A 21,529-nucleotide genomic window follows, 5' to 3' on the forward strand; every position below is an offset into this window, starting at 1 on the left:
TAGATAAACGCCTTAAGTGGTAAGCCATACCAGGTCTGCTGTGTGGGTCTCTCCTCCATCTCGCCACGTTTGGCATGAGTGCCTTCTCCCTTCTCCCTCTGGAACAGCCTCCATTTCCCCTCTCCAGCTCTCTTCCTGTCTGCCTAGAACACCTCCCTGCTCTCCTCTGCCTGCACCTCTTAATCTCTCTGCCAGGTGCTTTGGATGATGGTTTGTGTGAAAAAATGTTGTGCAGAAAAAGGCCAAATCCCTGCAGGCTTGTAAGAAGTGTCAGGTTTCCTCTGCCCCAACCCTGATGCTGGCGTGCTGGGAGGGTATGACAACCCAAACCAAGGACAAAGGGCAAGGCTGTCCAACCTCACGGATATCCCACGATCTCTGGGGAAGTCCCACAGGTCCTGTGGCCTCCATTGTGGAGGGGCCAGGCCTTGTTGCAGAGGCACAGGCCTATACTGGAACACTCTGTTCCCCATTATACTGTGGATCTATACTGCTCTTTCATCCCTGTACTGGTCTAGCCATGAGAAATTCCTCTGACAGGATTCAAAGGCATAAATGGAGGCACCCAGGATGCTCTTGTGGTTCAGACACTAGATTGGCAGTGAGACGATGTGGGTTCAAATCCTCTGCCACAGGCTCTGTGGGTGACCTTGGGTGAGTCATTTAAACTTTCTGTGCTTCCATTCCCCACCTGTAAAATGGGGATAATAATCCTTCCTTCCCTTGTCCTTTGTCTCCTCTATTTGGATGGTGAGCCCTTTGAGGGTTTGTTTCTTGCTCAGTGTTCAGACAGGGTCTAGCACAATGAGGCCCTGAGCTGAATAAGAAACATCCACAGGGTCAGCATGACTCCTTCAGGGCTTTCCCTGGAGCCCTTCCAATCCCAGCTGTTTTTTGTTCACCTCTGTCCAAAACCTGGTGGACCAGCCATGCAGAGAGTCTTACCCTGAGTTGCAGTGAGGGGCCATGATGCTTCTTAAGAGCTGGGCTCCTCCCTCCATAGACCTGTGGGCATTCAAGCAGGTTTCCTGATCCCTTTATCCCCTCGCCTGTGAGAAATGGGGGGTGAGCTTTCTAACAGCAAGCTGTAATGGCAGTATAATAACGTTGCTGTGGGTGGGATACTCGCTGTCACCCTTTGCATGTTTATCCTGTGCCAATTTCCTGATTTTTATGAAGTGAACCTTTTAAGGTGAGGAATTATTTGCTGGGGAAATGGATGTTATTCTTGCAAGGTGCTTGAGTTGTGATTGTTGGCGGGAGATTTATTTGGCTCTATTAGCAGCGCATTTACTCAGTGTTGTAATTATTGAAAGTAATGGTGTGTGTTGATGGGCCATCAGTGGAGTTGTCACCTACACTTTAGTGCCACTGATGGACCAGCCCACATTGATACTCGACAGAAAGGAGGATGCTAAAATTGTCCTAGATCCACAAAGTTAAAGGTAAGAGAGGGAAGAGAGCGCTGTGCATAGGAGATTGCAGCAATCCGACCTTCCTTTTATATGAATTAAGCTAATTTAGTTGTCAGCAATGCTACCAGTTGGACAGCCCTGAGATTGATTATTTCAGTCTACACAAAGAATGGGTGCAGCCTGAGCGACGGTAATTGAGCCTTCTCCACACCATTCAGTCAATGGGCCCCATAGAACCAGCTCTAGAGTTAGAGCCCATTCAGTCCCTGCACTCTTACCCAGTGTTTGGCATAGAATGGGCCAGGGAGGAGAGCTAGCTGGGTGTGAGGTCTTGGGACTACTGGGTTAAAACCCTGGTTTACACTGAATATGATGAGAATAAATGTGACTGGCTGAGGGGCCAAGTCACAAGGAAAAGGAGATCACATGTGGACCTGGATAACTGGGTGGCAGGACCCTGCGATGCCACAGTCACAAGCTGGTGTGTCACTTTGCCACAGACCCCATTGGGGAGTTTGGTCACTTTCTGCTGGGACAGGTTTGCAATGAAGACACACCAATCTTGGTGAGTAACCACAGTGTAAATTCTTTTCCTACTTAGTCCAGTAAACAGGTTTCACTTAATCCAGTTTGTTCACACATTCCGTAGTGTCAAACATAGCTGTTGCCAATGAACCATCAAATGTACCAAAAAACCAGCCCAGCCCACCTGATGGCAGTTTGATGCAGAATGTTTTGCAAAGGGCAGGCATCTAGATCCGATAGCACTGTGGGCACCTGTACAGAAGGCAAACGATTCCTTAATTTCCTGAGAGACACATATGGTGTGTGTTTTGCAAGGGTTAAATAGTTTTTGAATATTCTCCTCCCCCAGTGCTTCTCTGCCTTATTTAAGAGGAAGTGTGCTCTCTTTACTCCTTCATTTTCTTCCTTTTGAGTCGCAGATTTCTGCTGGAGACTGAACTAAATCAAACCCTTCGATCTGAACACCTTCAAACTTTGAGGCTGTTTGAAGTCAAAACCCGGTTCTGATCCAGATTTAGCAAGCTGTCTCTATCAATACAATGAACCAACCCAAGCCCTAAAGTACAAACACCCATGGGCAGTGGGTATTGCTTAGCCTCCCCTGGCCAACCTCCCCTGGCCTACCTACCCAAAAAGCCACGTGTAGAGAGTGGCCCCGCCTACACTCCACCTCAAGGCCCCCTCCTGCTTCCTGCTGTTTCCCTGTAGCCCCAGTTCAGGCTGCTCTTCTTCCCCGAAGCATGCTGGGGCTGGGACTGGAAGGGGGAGGGCAGCTGGCAGCCCAGGACTTGGAGCAGCTGGGGTTGCCCAGCACTCTGGGGCTGGGGTCACCTGGCACTCGAGCTACTTGACTCTCCAGGTCTGGGGGCACTGGAGCTGCCTAGGGCTGGGGAGTTCTCTGGCTGGCCAGCCTGGGGCTGGAGGCAGCTGGAGTGGGCCTCCTCTGGCCATGTTGGGGGGCTCAGGGCTTCAGCAGGGGAGGGAGGTGGAAGAGGTGAGGGAGAGGTGGGGCCTTGTGCAGAAGGGGCGGGGCCGGGGGCTAGCCTCCCCAAACAGGCAGTTCACATGCCACCCATGCAAACACTCCAGGACTCTGTTGGGGTCAGGAAGGAATTTTCCTCCAGGGCAAATTGGCAGAGATTCTGGAGGTTTTTCACTTTCCTCTGCAGCTTGGGGCATGGGTCACTTGCTGGAGGATTCTCTGCAGCTTGAGGTCTTCAAACCACAATTTGAGGACTTCAGTAACTCAGACATAGGTTAGGGGTTTGTTATAGAAGTGGATGGGTGAAATTCTGTGGGTTGCATTGTGCAGGAGGTCAGATTAGATGATCATAATGGTCCCTTCTGACCTTAAAGTCTATGAGTCTATGAGATCTGGACTCAGCTGGCCCATGTGTCTGTAATGTGCTGAATCAAAACCCCAGGGCTGAGGACTCTTAACTTTCAGATCTGGAGCCAAACTCTATGGCTCAGGCCAATCTCTGTCTTATCTGAGAGACAAAGAAAATTCTATGGGCATTCAAGCAATATTATGGGCCAATTCTGTGCTGCCCTATTCCCTGTGTGACCTCACTGACTTTAACAGGAATATGCCGGTGGTTAGTCAGTGCAGGATTCGATCCTGTGGTTGAGAAAGATCTGAAAGAGAAAAGTAATGATCACTGCAGTCCCAATGCAGCCATAACTCAGCAACATTGCACATCAGAGGGTATAGAAATTAACCTCAAATTCAGAATTAAAATATTATCTGTACACAAAGGTATGAGCTGAGATCTCCACACAAGTCATAACTGAATATCTTCTTGTCATCCATCTATTTAAAATTTCAGCCATAATGTCCCTCTTTTTCAGATGGGCAAAATGAGACAGACAGGCAAAGTGACTTGTCCAATGACACAGAGGAAGTCCAGGTCAGAGCTGGCATTAGAAGACCAGAGTCCCTGCTCCTAGTCCTGGGCTCAGACTCACTCCCAGAGCACTGGCAGGTCAGTATCCTATTCTGGTTACCAACTACACCAGGGGTAGCCAATTATTTTTGTCAAGGTCCAAATTTCTTGGTCAAGGTACAGTTAAGGTCCAGACTCCAGAGAAAATAAGAATAAAAATAACAACAATAATGATAATAAGTAAATAAAAATGTTGGGGTCTGTTCAAAAGCATCTGGTGGTCGGAATTTGACCCGTGGACTGCTTATTGACTACCATGGCACTACACTGTACCATTGCTAAAGGGGTAGAATGATTCCATTAGCTTCATGTAACCTCCTTCTTTGCTAATATTATACAGTGTCTATATTACAGCAATAACTTTTCACATGCCACAAATCCCTAAGGAGGCACAAACTTCAGACAGCATGAGAGAGCGCTCCCATAGCCTTCCCGCTTACAGCGGGTTGAGATCCCTAAAGCCGCCAGAAGGTTGACTAAATCTTTGATTCTTCCTAGCACTTACAGTCAGGAATGCATAAAAAGCAACTCATGCAAAACCAACCAGTGATTATTATCATCAAACCCTTCAGAATCCCAGGAAAGTTTAGCAAGGTCTAGATGAAGAAGCCACATCCCCCATACCAGACACCAAAATGTCACATCGCATTGGCTGATTCTTACAGAAGTTGTCAAGCAAGTGGCATCACGAGTCATTTCCAATTCTCTTTGTATACCAAGAGCCTTTGGATGATGTGCTTTCTTCTCTCCTGCTTTACAAATCAGACTGCATGCTGTTCCCTCCGTTTCCACCATCTGAGCCGCTCTGGTCAAACTAGAGTTTGAAGGTTGTGAACTGTGTTGCTGGCCCCTCTGGCGCTGTTCCATATGTGGATATTCATCTGGTTACTAGGGAAGGTCACTGCTTTTGTTGTGGTGATTTGTAGAGTCTCATTATCAGCAGACAAATGAAGAGTTAGGTGAATTCTTACTGCAGTTCTTAAAAGATTGTTTTGATGTTTAATACATGTCCAGGGGTACAGCTGTTTTTATTTTAATGCTGGTAGAGCATGCTGTAGAATTTTAAATACATTATTATAGGAAACAATAAATATATCATGTGAATGACACGTCTGATGAACACACTGAACACAAAAGAGCTGACATCTCCACTCAGTTATGTTGGGGCGGCCCCCTTTAGCTGAATGCAGAATTTTTCTCCCTAACATACATTGGCAAGTTATAAAATCATTACAGAGATTGATACAGATGCTAATCTTGTTTACCCCAGTGTAAATCCAGAGATTGATAAAGATTTTAGTCTTGTTTACCTAGGTGTAATAGATCCATCCAGATTCTAATCTCATTTACCCTGATGTAAATCCAGAAATTGATCCAGATTCTAATCTCATTTACCCTGATATAGATCCAGGGTAACTGTATTGACTTCAGTGGTTTTAATCCAGATTCTCACCACTGTAAGAAGATCAGCGTGTGGCTCCCAATGTAGAATCAGTATAAGTACCCATCTGTCAATTCATTTTGGTTAATATCCTGTATCTCTCTCTCTCTAGCTTTGTGAAGCTCTGATCTTCCTATGGAGAAGCAAGATTTTGATTTTTAGCGGTGACTTCTGTTCAAGGATTGATGTGATAAGTCCAATTATTCATCTCGGTGTTTTGTGGCCTTTCATTTGGGTTGCGAAAACCCTTCAGCAAGATCAAAGAAGGGCATGTTTAGTGGAGCCGCAAATGTCTGCTCTGGTCAGCAAAAGCTCAGCCAACCTGAGTGCATGCAGTTTGTGCAGATTAGGGCCCAGATCCGCAAAAGTATTTAGGTGATTTCAATGGGATGCAGGTATCTAACTCCCTTAGAATGTCTGGGTCTAGGCCCCTGATTCTCACGTAGAACTCCCCATCCCCCCTCTAACTTCCCCTCTCCGCAGGCCCCAGGGTTCTCCTTACTCACCACTCATGTCTTTGGTAGGGAGAAGGGCAGTGGCGACCTGACCCTGCTATGTCCTGAGCTCTCCAGTGTCTTCGGAGAGGGAAGTCTGGGCACTGGTGTACTAGCTGTCCGAGTGGTGTGATGGTGCAGGGGAATTACCCAGGCCATTTCCTGCCATTGCCGGAGATTTAGGGAGCAGCAGTGACCCCGCAGAGGTGGGGGAGCAGCAAGCTGGCAGGTCCTGAAACCTCTACAGCAGAGGCCCAATAGCTCCACGGGGCAGCAATGAGGAAAGAAGTCAAGCTACTCACCCTGCCCAAGATGTCATTGGTAAGTAGGTGTCCCCTAGGTGTGGGAAGCTGGCTGTGTACAGCTGGCACATGGAGATGAGAACTGAGGGTGGTTTCATGGGAATTTAGATGCACAGCAAACAAGCACTGCCTCCAACAAGCAGTCCTCCAACCATGAGGGTCATGTGACCTGCATGATTCAAACCCGCCCTGTTTGTGCAGTCATAGGTTTTCTGTACATTTCTACATATGACAGTGTTGCACTCCTAAGAAGGCACTTTTGGTTAAAAACTCCTCTTGGCAGGTGCTAATAACTTTTAAAGAAATAGTTTAAACTCTTTTGGGGCGGCATGTCTCCAGCCTTTTCTCAATGTATGGGGACATTTGTTAGGAACACATCGTACAGTTTTATTCAGCTGTTTGAGTTATCCCACCATGGGGAAATGGCATTTTCCACAGCTTCATGTTTTTCTGATGCCCTTTTGAGCTCTCAGCTTAAAAAAACCAACCTCCCCCCTCCAAATCTCCTTTAAAAACTTCAGACTTGCCCTCAGCTCAATTCAGTGGAGACTAGTGCTTCTGCTCATGTATCTCAGAGAAAAGAGACCCTGTGCTATTAATATGTTTGAAGAAACTGGATTTAGGTATATCAAAGTCCCAAGTCTTTAAAGAACTGCACACTGTAGCTGTGCACTACACAATTTCCTCCTAGCTTTCAACAAATGGTGCAGTGCTCTATGGCCTGACTATACCTGTGATCTCACTGTTTGGCTCTGATTCAGCAACGGACATCAGCACAGGGCTAACTTTAAGCTCGTATGAGTAGTCTTATTGACTCTAATGTACTTAAAATTAGGCACAGGCACTTGCTGACTTGGGACCTTAAATAGCTGCTGCCTTCCATCTTAAGGGCTAGATTTTGACATCCTTACTCCCACTGAGTTGCACCTTATTATGTCACAGGCAGTTGGTTACATTTAAGTGGTGGGTGAAGTGTATGTAATAGGAGCCTGATCTTGTAGTCTTCATGTAAGCAGAGATCTCATTGAATTTGATGGGAGTTGTGTCTATATAGGAATTCTGGATTGGATGGTCTGATGGGGTGTTTATTAAACACCAGAAAGGAAGGAGTTGAAAGCAACCTGTGGCGGTCACACAGGGAACAGCCAATCAGAGAGTGGCTGCACAGAGCAGCCAACTGGGGTCCAGTGGGCTTACATAAAAGAAGCTGCAGGGCCAGAGACAGTCAGTGGCTGCAGGGAGCCCAAGGAGAGAGCACCGTGTTCCTAGCAAGTTGCAGGAAGGTAGCACCTTGGACAAAGCAGTTGCTGGCAGGGACCTGGGGAGTAAGAGGTAGCCCCTAACTGGCTGCTAGGACTTGTGGGCTGGAGGCCTTGAGAAGAGGGCAAAGAAAGTGCTGGGGTCCCAGGGAAGTGGCCCAGGGAATAGAAGCAGCTTGGAGTGGCGTTAAAGAGACGCAGTAGGAGGTTGCTACCTACAGGGTCCCTGGGTCAGGACCCAGAGTAGAGGGAGGGCCTGGGTCCCCCACACTTGCCACTGGGGAAGTGGCTGAACTATAGAACTGGGAGATTCTTAACTCCCCCTCCCCCTGGAAGGGTGAAGGCATGGATGGTGGTACGGCCGGAGGGTCGCGTCATGAAAAGGACACTGTGGTCTCTGGGCTGAGACAGCTCTGCAGATGGAGAAGGTGGTGGGCAAATTTGTTTTATTTTTTTCCCTTTAATGGAAAATTATTCAGATTCTAGCCAAACATTTTTTTCTAATTAAGCAGACTATTTTGCATTTCTATTTGCATATGAAAAAAACCCTCACCATAAATACAACAAATCTCCTTCACAACATAGTGTTTGCGAGATGGCTCTCTGGGGGTTAGATCCATCTTTGTTTTTTCCTGGGCTTTAGCAGGGGAATCTCCCCACTGCAGCTGGATGCTTTACTTCCACACACTTCAGCGCTACCATACAAGTAACAAGATGAGAACTCAGGAGTAGCCCTAGGTTTCTATGGCAAAGCATATACAGCAGCCACCTTCATTATCTTTCATATTTGGTCTGTAGAAATTAGTTTTGTCAATTTTAATTTCAGCCAAGCACAGTAGGATAAACAAAGGAAAGTACTAGAGAAGCAGATGGTTTGTCGAAAAGTGCAGGGCAATCAGGAAGTATGTGCATTTTTTTTTTATAGCCTGTAATGGTCTTGCCTGCCTGCCTGCCTGTTTCCATGTAAATCCTGAAATGAATTAGGGTTGAGGAATATTTTTAAAATAAAAGAAATCTCTTACAGTGAGTCTGGAATATCAGTGCGCAGAAGTTGCTGGGATTGTTACTGGAATATTAGATCAGATGACCAAAGAATTTGAAACTCTGCTAAACACTGAGGGCAGAGTTTTCTTCTCAGAGTCACAGTGTTGATGTTAACACCAATATTCTTCTCTCCCTTCAGATACATAACTCCCACTAACATCATATGTCTCAGCATACTTCTCCTGCCTTATCATGTCAGCCAAGACCTTTTTAAACTTACCATTTGCCAGAGGAAGCCACACTCCTGGGTGGAAGAAGCAGGGAAGGGAGACATATCTCAGGGCTCTAGTCCTGCAGGGAGCTGCTGGCTAGTGAACTCCTGTGTGCACATGCTCCTAATCTGTGCAATGTTTGGTAGGAATGTGTGGGAGTTTTCCTTTAAGCTTTCTCCAAAGTCTTTGTGCAATCAGGGATTTCCATATGAGCTGTAATACTACTGAGCTGCTGTGCTAAAATTCACACACTGAATTTTAGTTGCTGGGGCCCTCGTGGCCCCATGTATCCTTGGCTAGTTTGAACAAATGTCCTTTGTCATGCTGATAGATGTGCGCAGACCCCCATAAAACTCCAATCCACCCTGACTCTGCTTGTGAGCACCAGGAAGCACATGGGCTCCAGCTGAAATCCCTTTTATGTACTCCCAGGAAATATTTTCACAACTGAAGTTTTGTTTATAGAAATGCTGATAGAAAAAGGGAGTGTCGTGAAAACGTGTCTGGATATGGATTCATAAGTATTCAATCTGGAAGTGTTCAGGGACCATAGAAGGTAACTTATAGGTTTAAGAATCATCCAATCAAGGCACAGAAATGGTACCCTGTTGCTTGAGTGATCAAATCACATGTTGCGAATATTGATTTGCAAATACAGTACTTGAATAGTTTGCAAACAATCCAGAGTCTGAAAGGTGTGTCAGAAAACCATTCATTGAATAAATTCAAATAAAGAACACACCTGTAAAAATCCAAGCATGTTTGCACATAATTAATTAACTGATAAAGGGGCTAAATTTGGCCAATAAATTGTTTTCTATAAACACTCTGCTAGTGCTGTCCATTCTAGTGCTGGTCTCTGGTATCCCACAAATCACTCAAGCACTCGTGTACTAATGGTAATTGCCAGGTCACTTAAATGGAATAGGTTACTGTTGATGGCCATGCTTTATTTTATATTTTTAGTGGCAGGATATATCTTTTCTGAATGCGAGTGAGTGGGGTTTTCTATGCACATAAACGAGTATCTGCGTCTGGAAGTAGAAAGAGTGGTGGGGAGACAATGAAGATGTGCTGCTGGTTTTAGATAGGGGCTAGTCAAAGAAAGCAGTGATGCAGCCAGAACCAGAGTCACAAGAAAACAAAGTTCAAAGAGGCCTGTGTGAGCACTGCTCTCAGGGGAGGAAACAGTAGGCACTGAAGAAGAAAGCCCCAGTGGCATGTGTGCATTGCAAGATACCTATTTATTATTGATTTCATTTTATTTTGTTGTTTACAGCAGGCTGAGCAGCAGCATGGCCAGAACCCATTTAGATAAAGCAGGGGCTTTTAGCCAAGGTTTGCTTTGTGCTGGCCTGAGGTGAAAGTGTGAGCTGACAGAGACTCAGGGAGTGCTTTCCTTCTCTGATGCTAGTGTACAATCCATTAGCTAAGGCAGGTGCTCTACAAAGAGGAGCCCTGGGCCTAAATTCCAAGCTGCCTGGCAATGGCCCGCGATTAAGATTGAGGCCCACTAAAGCCTTTGTTTGTTTGTACAGGCATGTGGAATTTCAACTAGCTTCATTTCCATTAGCCAGTACCTGAAATGTGATCTCTAATCACACCTCCAGGTTGAATAGGCTTTACACTGGATGGCTTCAGAAGGAAAGCATGAACCCCTCTGTCAGGATTAGTCAGCGACTCCAGGAGTGCTCTCTGTTATGGCTAATGTAGTTTGCATCTTCCCAGCACATCAGAACCCCCCCAGACCTGCAGCCCCAGGAGGTTAAATATGGACTGGGCTGAGGGGAGAAGGGGTCGGGATAGCAATCATTTCACAGCACTGGAGACTGAATACATGTAGAATGGGCAGTGGAAATGGGCTTCCCGCCAACAGGCCTCAATCCTGCCTCTAGGGGTGAAACTGAGAGGGGAGTTCGGACTTCTTGGCACAGGCCAATTTTTGTCCCACCTGCTGATGAGACTTCTAATTGTGCAAATTGCGATGATAGGCTTGGTTTTTTTAAATCCCTACTAGGAAATAGAACTATTGAGTCCCATCCTCCACTTTTCATATAGCGCATCAAACAGCCTCCCCAGTGGCCTATTCTGGAACATGGCCTTAACATTCTGTCCACAGGGAAAGTTAAAGTGGGAGGTGAACTTTGTTTTAAACTTGTTGTTATTATTACTTGCATTGTGGTAGCACCCAGCGGCCCCAAATGTGGCCCAAGGCCCATCTGTGTTAAGTGCTGTACAAGTGCATAACACAAAGACAGTTCCTGCCTTAAGGACTTTACAATTATGATGGAAGGCGGGTGGGATAATGTTTGTTGTTATAACATGGTGTGGAAAAGGCTGAGAACCACTGTTCTAGAATGGGAATAGAAGTTGCAAAAATACAGCCTTGTCCAGAAAAGAAGATGGAAATATATGGGACATGTGTTCAGAATGAAGCCAGTGTCTGCCAGGGGCAGGCAGGCCATTGGGCAGTTGGATGAACATGTAAAAGAGGCCAAATGGAAGAATCCCTCTGTCAAACAGTACACAGAGAGGGACTTAGCAACTTGGGGTGTATCTGCCCTATGCAGGTAGACAGACTTGCACTGGCTCGAGCTGAGATAGTGAGCAAAAAATAACAGTGTGGATATTGCAGCATGGATGTCTGCTCAGGCTAACTATCTCGAGCTCGGTCGCAGGAGACCAGGTGGCCTTTGACCCAAGCGGCTAGCCCCCCAAGCCACCGCCGGTGCAACAACGTCCACACGGCTGTTTTTAGTGTGCTAGCTCTGCTTGAGCCTGTCTACACGTGCTTGGACACAGACCTTCCAGCTGCAGTGTAGACATACCCGTAGAGGACATGCAAAGAGACCTAGGATAGACAAGGACAGAGGAGCTTTGTTCAGGCCCTAAGTGATATTTCATGGCGCAAGGAGGATTCTAATTCAGAGTTTCTCTCCAGACTCTATGGAATGGCTTTTGGCACACTCTCTGTAATAGATGGTTTTTAAACTTCCCACCCCAATCCCTGAGTTCTTGTTTGCAACCTGATCTACTCTGATGTACCTTGAGGTCTCCTAGATCACAGCCCTAGATGCTTGTGACTCATGTATCTTCTCCCCGGCTTAGGGGATCCCGTGTTTGCAGTCAGTTCAGATGGTCCTGAGGCTAGAATTTCACTGATTCAAGGCTTTTCCAGGTCTGTCTCTGATCATCCTGGCTGCACCTTCAGTCTCCCATCAGGGTCTGCAAACAGGAACCCAGGCCATCCACTGTAGTCTTGGTTCTCATACTCAGCTCTGCACATCATATCATTATCTTCCTCACTGCTGCTGTTTCTGAAGCTCAGACACTGTATCTGATCTTTGCAGTTCACTGCTCAGAAGCTTTTAGCTGGAGTAATGGCAGTGGCATGTCCTGTCATTAGGAAAGCTGGTGACAAACTCGATGGGGCATGTTTTGCTGCTCTGGAACGCATAACAGTCTGGAGCAGGTCTTGCTTGAAAGGCATCTCGCATGTCACATATGATCTAGTCTCTCTCTGGAGGCCTTTTCCAGCCTCTCCACTGTGGAAAACCCGCAATACTATAGCTACAGCGATTGCCCCAGCTGCCCAGAAAAGTGTGAAATTCCATGGCGCAGAACAGGGGTCCATTATCTGTGCTCTCTCCAGTGGGAAAATGAGCCCAGCAGGATCAGCCAGTCAGTAACAGTATGGAGCCAGGGAACAGATACAGCTGTTGCTGTTTAAAACCTTAAATGACAGATAACCTCTGAACAGCAGTAGATGGGGCAGATCTGCTGCTGGTACGTTATCATACCTCCCTTGACTCCCACTGAGTGAGGACAGTTTACACCTGTTGAGGATCTCCCCCGGAGTGGTGTGCCACTTCGAAGATCCCCAGATGGAGCTGGCATGGCAGGCAGGGTAAATGTGATTCATTTGGTACAGCAGGTTTGATGGATTGAGCTGAGGTGAAGAGAAAGTCAGGGAGGTCACAGTATGGTTGGATGGATGGAAGGGCCCTACAGATGACCTGTCAGACTTTCTCCAGTTCTTAAAAATGGTGCTTCTGTCAGAGTCAAGCTCTTTGATTTTGTGCCCCCGGTTGCATATAGGAAAAAACTTGGTCTGCCCCCCGGAGAGGAAAGTTTGCAGCATTGCCAGTAACGCATTACAATTCAGGAATGAATCTTTAAACAGGATTATGACTTATTTTACCAACCACAGCTATCTATTATGGTTAATAAAACACTGAATTAGTAATCCCCACCTGACTCAACCTAGGAAACGATGAATCTTGTGGCCCAGCTTTCTTCTTAACCTCATGTTGGAAATCTATAGAGGCTGAGATGTTTGTGATTGATCAGGTAGGTAGCCAATATCAACAGCTGCAGAATCCCAAGAGAGATTGGACATGAATATTTAGATGTTGTCAGTACCACTGGAGCTACATCCCCATTCAGTGTCCTCATCTTCAAGACGTTGTTGCTAGCATCCTGTCTGGAACTGAATGATGTATTGGCTCAAGGATGATGTGATCCACATATGCAGGAAAACCCTCCCTGCACCAGGAGACAGATGTCTGTCCTTGGTTAAACACCACCGATAGTCCACTGACTGGGGTGCTCAGTGGGAGTGTCTGGTGGTGAGTCATGCGCTCTGGAAGGATAATGTCTTCTCCTTCCTGATGGACTGCTGCATACCACTGATGCAAGTTGAATGCCAGTGGGATTAAAATCTGTGGTATCACCATTGATGGGTTTGTTGAAGGAGGAGAGGGATTGGCTTGTGCAATAGGAGGGAGACATTGCCTCTGACACTTCTGACACTGTTAGAAGTGATGTGCAACTTTAAATTCCAGGTCTCACATTTTGGCTTGAAGATAGAATTGATAAATGGGGGGCACCAACTTAATCTTTTCCTTGCTGTGCCGTATAATCCTCTACTTCAGAAAGAGTGAGGCCAAGAATTAAATGGGCTCTGAGCAAACCTCCCATCCATCCTTCAGGTTAGGTTTGAGGCATATTTTGCAGGGAGCTGCATGGAAGTTTGTAACATCCACCAACTCTAGGGGTCCTGTTGCCCTTGGACACTGGCAGGTGACTGCCCCTGCCAGCATGCACATACCCACGCAAATAAGGCCTAAAGACTGTTCTGCCCTCGTACACCTGTTCTGCCTGCAAGGCCCAGCCAGCCCTGGCATCATCCATTGCCAGTACCTGAGCTGTCCTGGTTCTGTGATAACTGGAGGAATTCTGTCTCTGGTGCTGTCCATCTGGCATCTCTCAGAGATGCTACATTCAGGGATGCCAAAATAAATCCTAACAGATAATTTGTCATTGGCTTGGAACAAGATCCACCTCTGGTTCAGTCATCCTAAGCTATGCCAGCTCTTCCCCCCTGCTCTGTGTCTGACATGATGTAATCATTCGAAGAGGCTATAATTACAGCCACTGTTGAGCATTTTTCTAACCCTTTCTCCCCTCTCTTGTAGGTAATGTTTTGTGACAAATTGGTTTCTCTGACACTCCTGTCTCTCAGAATGCGCTGCCCAAGCACACCAATGGGCAGCCCGTGCTATGGGAAGAAGCCTGGGCATCAGGACTATCTCAGAGCCAGAAAGAGATGTAAAAGTGGCTCAGAAGAGGCTGGGAGCTGACCCTGGAGGGTAGTCTGAAGAGGAGCCCAAATAGGGTAAAAGAACCTTTTGCTGTGTGAACATTTGCTCCCTGAAAGGGGATTTGGATTAGGTGTGACATAGCTGAAGGGCTAAATCGTGGACAGGAACAGGCCATTGCAGGGCCAAGAGGTGATGAGCATGGGTGGAGGGCACCAGAGGCATAGACCCCTGCAGTGCCATGCCCTGATGCCAGGGGTGCTGAGATGGGGAGTGGAACTGTTTACACAGAGATGAACCCAAGCTGAATTCCCAGATTTGGACATCCCCCAAACTTTGGTGAGATGGGACTGGAATCTGAACCCAGAAGTGCAGCTGGGGCAAATCCTTCACTGGTGTCAGTTGTTTCCATTGGCTAGAGCAGAGCTGTGACAGTTTACACCAGTGGAGGATCTGCCCCCTACATGTCACAGCTGGTTCCCAATGCTACAAAATCCCAGAAATGATCGCTCCTGCATTTTGGCATCAATTTCTGGGTGTGAATTAGATGACTCAGAACCATCTCCATTTAGTAGCAAGGGAACATTCTGAAGCTGTCCAGTTTCTGCTGACAATGGTATAGTCACTTCCCCTTGTTGTGATGGTGTGGTCTGCGGCACACCTTCCAGTCTGCTAGAATAAAAGGGGTTCTTGGGGAGCAAGGGGGAATATACAGTAAGTGGCTTGGTTAGCGTTACATTTAGATGCCAATGACACATTTCCAGTGATGTAATGGCTGCCGCTCTCGCTGATATGCAGCATTCACTAACCTCCTTGTCCTAACTCTCATGTGGATAATACCAGAGCAGTTGCCCTGGATTGGTCTCTGAATCACTGGACAAAGCCCAAATGCTCTCCAGGTTTCTCCACTGTCAGTGCAGATCTCCCAGATCTCTGCCTGCTGAACACCCCTAATTTTTTCCATTGGAGAGTCTGAAGATGGAAAAGGCATCCTTTATGCAGGGAAGGTGGGTAGGGTACAGTGCTTCCTTCATGACCTAGGATAACCTTGGCCAGCAGGTGGATCTCCTGCAGTGAGTAGTATGGTTCCCTCTTAATTCATCTATAGTGTTGCTGACTTGTAAACCCTGGGGCCGTCTGTTCTTTGCCTGTGCTTATAACAGTTCACACAGTTTGTAAATCCAAGCAGGCATCCAATATGTGATCCTGAGATCCAAACACACAATTGTGCACTGAACTGCACTGCAGTACTTGCACCTACACAAATATCACTGACTGCATTTTCATTGCTGTTAGTCCTTTATTGTCTCTCTATCTCTATATTTGCTAGAGTTGTGGTGCATGCAGTTACAGTGCTGTTAGCATATCTTGCTGTGTGTTTGGGGCTTGTGTTAACTATATAGCTCAGTATCTGCCGTAGATAATGTTAAGCACTCTTAAATGCTGTGATTTTTGGTTGGAGGGCTCTCCTGTTTGGGGAGTATGCATAGTTGGTTTCCTTTAATGGAAAATTTCTGGTCAACACTTCTAATATTCCTCAGGCTCACAGCTGTGGGTACGTCTACACTACGGGATTATTCCAATTTTACATAAACCGTTTTTGTAAAACAGATTGTATAAAATCGCGTGCATGCAGCCACACTAAGCACATTAATTCGGTGGTGTGCGTCCATCGTCCGAGGCTAGCGTTGATTTCTGGAGCGTTGCACTGTGGGTATCTATTCCATAGCTATCCCATAGTTTCCACAGTCGCCTCCACCCCTTGGAATTCTGGGTTGAGATCCCAGTGCCTGATGGGGCAAAAATCATTGTTGCGGGTGGTTCTGGGTAAATGTCGTCAGTCATTCCTTCCTCCGGGAAAGTAACGGCAGACAATCATTTCGCGCCCTTTTTCCCTGGATTTCCCTGGCAGACGCCATAGCATGGCAACCATGGAGCCTGTTTTGCCTTTTGTCACTGTCACTGTATGTGTACTAGATGCCACTGACAGAGGCGATACTGCAGTGCTACACAGCAGCATTCATTTGCCTTTGCGTGATCAGCAGAGATGCGTATCGTCTTCTGTACTGTCTCGCTGTGGCCACTGTAAATTGGCATATGAGATGACGGTTATCTGCGTGCTGTACCGTCTGCTGCTGTCATGGTGCCCCTGGCTGAGTCGCGGGGGCGCAAAGACAAAATGGGAATGACTCCCGGGTCATTCCTCCTTTGTGTGTATTTAAAAATAGAGTCAGTCTGCCTAGAATATGGGCAAGTGTACTTGAGAACCAGAAAGCACAGCTGCTCCGGTCAGATCCCACGAAATGATGAACCTGCCATCCTAGGGCGTGCCCCTGCAACAACCACACCGGTTGTCTTCCCTCTCCCCAACCCTCCTGGGTTACCTGCAGTGTCCCCTTGTGTGATGAAGAATAAAGAAAGCAGGAATAAGAAACACTGACTTGTTATTGAGAGAAATGAGGGGAGGCAGCCTCCAGCTACTATTTAGTCCAGGCAGGACATTAAGTGGTGCAGGGAAGAGCCGACCATCCCGCTGCTTGATAGTCCAGGCATACAGATCTTTCTTTCACATGAAGGAAGGGGCTGATGGAGCTCAGCCCCCAGTTGCTATGATGAGATGGTTACCAGCCTTGTACCATCTACTGGGAATGACCGGAATCATTCCTATTTACCCAGGTGTCCCTGGCCAGCCTCACCTGAGGCACAACAGAGCACTCACGGCTGATGATGATGACAGATAGCAGTCATATTGTACCGTCTGCCACCAGGGAGGGAGGGAAGGGAGCTGATACTGCTCTTCACTGCCGCAGCATCGCGGTCTACCAGCAGCATTCAGTAGACATAGGGTGACATTGAAAAAAGTCAAGAAACGATTTTTTCCCTTTTCTTTCATGGGAAGGGGGGTAAATTTGACAGAGCTATAACCTGAACACCCTGGACAATGTGTTTGACCCTACAAGCATGGAGTCAGCCAGAATGCAAATGCTTTTCGGAGACTGCTGGGGACTGTGGCTAGTGAGTCCTCAGTACCCCCTCCCTCCCCTCCATGAGCGTCCCGTTTGTTTCTTTGGCTTTCCGTTACGCTTGTCACGCAGCACTGTGCTGTGGACTCTGTATCATAGCCTGGAGATTTTTTTCAAATGCTTTCGCATTTCGTCTTCTGTAACGGAGCTCTGATAGAACAGATTTGTCTTCCCATACAGCGATCAGATCCAGTATCTTCCGCAGGGTCTATGCTGGAGCTCTTTTTGGATTTGGAACTGCATCGCCACCCGTGCTGATCAGAGCTCCACGCTGGGCAAACAGAAAATGCAATTCAAAAGTTCCCGGGGCTTTTCCTGTCTACCTGGCCAGTGCATCCGAGTTCGGATTGCTGTCCAGAGTGGTGCACTGTGGGATACCTCCTGGAGGCCAATACTGATGATTTGCGGCCACACTAACCCTAATCCGATATGGTAATACCGATTTTAGAGCTACTTCTCTTGTCGGGGAGGAGTACAGAAACCGATTTAAAGAGCCCTTTATATCGTTATAAAGGGCCTCGTTGTGTGGACGGGTACAGTGTTAAATCGGTTTAACGCTGCTAAAATTGGTTTAAACTCGTAGTGTAGACCAGGCCTGTGGCTCTGCTTCTTTTCGCCCTCTGCCTTTGACTCACCGGTATGACCATTGAGTGCTTCCTGGTGAATCTCTGTTGAGGATATTCAGCTCTAATGCTTGAGTAAGAATGGCATTTTTTGGCCTCTATTTTTCAAAGCTGTGTTTTGAGCCATACCGCTTGGATATGCAGCAGCTGTTTATGGACATTTGAGTCTGGCTTGCACTGCATTCATTTTCTTTTCACCATCTTTCAATTCACAGTCCTTCATAGTACAGTGTCTTATCTCCATTGTAGCCAGTATCTGTTCCTTCACAGGAAGCAGAGCTCACCAACAGCCACCTTCCTCTATTACATTATTTACATTTGTATTTTCATAGTGCCCAACAGTGATTGGGGTCCATTGTACAAACATATTATAAGGGATAGTCGGTGCCCAAAGAGCCTACTGCTCTTCAGTACATTTAGCCAGTTGCCCAATGCTGTCCCTAGGATGGAAATTATTTTGGGAACCTCAAGTGGCCAGTTCTGCTTCTCTCCTGCGATTTGATCACCCTTCTATTATTATTTCAACCTTTGTTGTTATGTAGGTTAAGTGGTCATAAAACTCTCTATCTTGATGTTACTCTTGCAGCAGTGAGTTTCACAGGTTGGTTATAAGTTACATTTAATAATATGGGGTGAAATCTTGGCCCCGCTGAGGTCAGTGGGAGTTCTGCCATTGACTTCAGTAGGGCCAGGATTTTGCCCATGTTCTTTTATTAGTCATCCATATAGTGACCTTTGATTTCATTGAGTGGCCCCTAATCCCCTTATGATGGGACCAAGGAGGGGCTAATAGGTTTTCCCAGGACAGATTTCATCAGATCTTTTCTAACTCTGCCCCTTTCCTAGTTCGATAATTACAGATTTTGCATTTGATCCATTTGCCCCCCATTATTTGTATGTGGTCTGAGGCCGGGGCATAGGTCTGGATAATGTTCAGTGGCTTCACATGGTTTTTCCATTGTGAATGTATGGCTTGTATTAGGTCACGGATTGACAGCCATGATGATGGGAGGCTTGAGGATCCACAGACCAGGAAGTGCAGGCTTCCCACTGTGCCTGCTTCCTAACTGGGTCCTTTCAAGGGTCTGAAGGGACATTCAGACTCCATAGTCCATCCAGTCCTTAGCCTTTTTGCTGAGAAGGCCAATTGAGATGCCAGTTATAGTAGGGGCTTTTTGTAATGTTTCCCCTGGGATCTGGCCAAAAACAAACATGTTCATTTTACACAGGCCATCAAGTAGCCACCAGATAATAAATACTTGCTACCATCCTGGGTTGGATTTAAGCCATAAGCCTAGAGGTGAAAAGCTGTATATCCCATTACTACTCCCCTGTGTTGTGTAGCGTCTGGGTCTTAACGGAATGTACTGTAAGCATAGTGGGCAATCAAGCTTGCTTCCATTTGCATGAATATTGCCCAGTGTGCCCTTGGTTAAAGTGAATGTCTGCTGAATTCCTCATCCACTCATGCTGCTCTGTCTGGGCTCCTGCATTCTTCCCTGCATCATCCTGTGTTCATACAGAATGTAGCTGCCTCATTCGTTAGGTAGCTTGAAAAAATATGCTCCTGTGTGCTCCCGTGTGAGCTCTCCTGGCTGACTGCCCCCTTGACGAGGCATTGATTTGAGGAGTTTACTATTTACCTTTGATCCTTTGGCGGGAATTGTACTGAAGGCGCTGATAGATCCAATTTCAAGCTATCATGCTGCCCATTCTCTCCTTTCCTTCTCCTATAACCAATCGAATGTTCCCCAAATTAAATTCATTTCTGTGGGCAGCTAGGTTTTCTCTTTGTATGCTGCCACACCACAGAGCACATACTGAGTTCCCTTGGACTTCCTGCTGTGCAGATGCATCCATCCGAGATTTGTATCTAATGCAAAGGGCTATATTTTGCTGGTGTAAATCTGGAGTAATTCCACTGGAATGGCTCTGGATTGATGCTGGTGTGAAGGAGGAGAATTAGCCCTGACCCCCTGCCATTTGTGTATATAGGCCTTAAATCTGAGTACATCTGCTTGTCTGGCTTTATATGTTTCCTGATTATTCAGCATTCTGTGATTGTTGATGAACGTTGCTGCATTAGTAAAATTGAATTAAACTATTGAGTGATACAGAGTTTACCTAATTCTATAGAGGTAAGATATGTTCTCTCTGTTACCCCTAGCCCCTACTGGAATAGAGAAGGGCCAGACTCTGCCCTTTGTTACATCTATTCAATGCCATCGACTTTGTTTATATTCATGCAACTACACCAATGTTAGGGTTTGGACCGGAGAGACACTTTTTATAGTCTTAAGGCCAGATTGATACAGTTGGCTCCCGCCTCCTTGCTATGTGCAAAGAACTGGCACAGTTTTTCACTGACAAATACTCTCAAAGCAGTTAGCCATCTAAGTACCTGATTGTGTTGCCAAATAAGGTATAGTACTTAGATAGTTAAATGATCCAAACGAAGCTGGTTGAAATGTTCTGTCTGAACTGGACTGTAAAATAAGGTGCAGGACTTCCCTGCCGGCTTGATGTTCTGCCACTACTGTCACCTCTGCTGTCTGTGCCCTCACTGTACTGTTTTCTCTGCCTTCTTTTCATAGTTTACTGTTTCAGCCTAATTCCAGTTGCCCTGGAATGCTGTGGGTTGTGCTGCCAGTCTAGCCAGCATGCCTTTGGCATCTAAATACTTAGTGCTAGCCCAGATAATATAATTCTAGTTGACAGGTAGCCATTTTTTCATCGCCATTGGGTTCTTGTAAGTGCCACCAGTCAGAAAGTCAGTCTGGTAAAAATCACATCAGGAGGTTCCCCATTTTAGATATGATTCTGCTTTTAAGGCATCTCAAGGGGGGCACCCAAAATCAGTGGTCTTAACCTCCCTGCTCCACTCTTGAGTCCTTCCTGATAAGAGGCTTTGGGCTGCCAGGCGTCCGGTTTTCAACTGGAACACCCAGTTGAAGAGGGACCCTCCCCAGCCTGGTGAAAATGAGTGAGTGATTGAGGGTGGGGGAGAGCGAGCGAAGGAGGGAAGGGGGACAGAGTGAGTGGGATAGGGCCTCAGAGAAGGGGTGGGGCAAAGGTGCTTAGTTAGGTTTTATTCGGTTGGGCTTTGGCTCGAGCCCTTTGTGAAGACTGAGCTGTTAATACTGTAAAGCTCTAGTTCATGAGTATCACTGCTATTACCCTGCTGTTGCTCATTAGTGTACCCAGCTCGGGGACCTTTCATGATGGTCTTGGGTAATGTTTTAGAGGGCAGAACCAGGCAGGGAAGTACAAATAGTACTGCTGCATGTAGTTCCCCCTTTCTTGTGCCACCACCCAACCCCTGGACTCTGCAATGCACTCCAATATAATGAGGGTCAAGAGTAAGACACCTTGAAATGAGGGATGTCACATTTTTTCTTGAACACACTGTTTTATGAAATATAGCTTTGTGTACAAACATGCAAATAGCCTGGAACTTTTAATTAAACTAAACAGTGAGTACTCGAAGCATACTTGAAGTGAAAACTATGCAAGCTCTCGTCACTTTAGAGACAAGCACTCAGCTGTGGCTGTCTACCTTCACCGATGGATGTCACAGGTTTTGCAAGAGCAAAGACATTAGGGGTATTTTTAAAATCATGCAATAAAATAATAAATGAATAGTAG

This window comes from Chelonoidis abingdonii, chromosome 8 (genome assembly GCF_003597395.2).
Source record: "Chelonoidis abingdonii isolate Lonesome George chromosome 8, CheloAbing_2.0, whole genome shotgun sequence".
NCBI classification, from domain to species: domain Eukaryota; kingdom Metazoa; phylum Chordata; order Testudines; family Testudinidae; genus Chelonoidis; species Chelonoidis abingdonii.